At 40.9% G+C, this 844-nt stretch overlaps 1 protein-coding gene across 1 annotated transcript in view; it reads right to left on the reverse strand.

Moving 5' to 3' along the window:
* LOC116396211 (vasoactive intestinal polypeptide receptor 2) overlaps positions 1–844 on the reverse strand; it is a 22,687-nt gene that overhangs the window by 9,311 nt on the left and 12,532 nt on the right. The gene's annotated exons all lie outside the window — the stretch shown is intronic.

Consider the following 844-nt stretch of genomic DNA (forward strand, 5'->3'; position numbering starts at 1 on the left):
ACACACACACACACACACACACACACACACACACACACACACACACAAACACACATCTGTTGACAATGAAATATAGATCAATGAAATGAAAATGTGGCTAATTGCCAGTTTCTGTTTATTTAAAAACTAATTAAACTGACAGCTTTTTCTCAGACTCAGCTAAAATGTCAATCAGCACATGAAGAAACAAAACAGGAGAAACAAAGAGCTAAAAGATGAGTTTGAAATCAACACCAGCCATTCTCTTCAGTAATTAATCAAGTTGTTTTTTCCGTGCTGGTCTTGTTTTCATCTTGTTAAGGCCTTTCCACAGTGGGAGCATGGTTTTTCTTTGGAGCGAAGTTGCACGTGAACTAAAAAGAGACATTTTCTTCCAGAACAAGGTTGATTTTTTTGGAGCTTTCACACCACGAATAAACCAATCGCATTGTGCGTAACAAACATATTCGAAATGTACACTATGATGTACAACAACACGGAGACTCCGTAGTCTAAACCAAGACGGCAAACTTTATTACTCCTTTCAATCTTGACAAAAGCAGCTCACACCAGATCCGCTCCTTCTAATCGTACCTTTTGCAATAGAAGCCGTAGACATATGATATGTAGTGCATAATTCACATTCTCGTATTTTTTTAGTCACGCCCAGGTGTTGCCAGTTTTTTCACCAAGCTAGCATCACAACAGTGTAGCTTCACAAAACTTGTGTATTTGAGATCAAAGACGACGGCGGGCGTGGAGGCCCTTCACCCCCGTTGTGGTTTGTGTAATCCAGGCGGCAACCTCTGTCTTCAAAATTGCATTCTCTCTAGTGTCCACCAGGGGGCGACTCCTCTGGTTGTAT

This window comes from Anarrhichthys ocellatus, unplaced genomic scaffold (assembly GCF_004355925.1).
Source record: "Anarrhichthys ocellatus isolate YVR2014 unplaced genomic scaffold, GSC_Weel_1.0 scaffold54, whole genome shotgun sequence".
NCBI lineage: Eukaryota > Metazoa > Chordata > Actinopteri > Perciformes > Anarhichadidae > Anarrhichthys > Anarrhichthys ocellatus.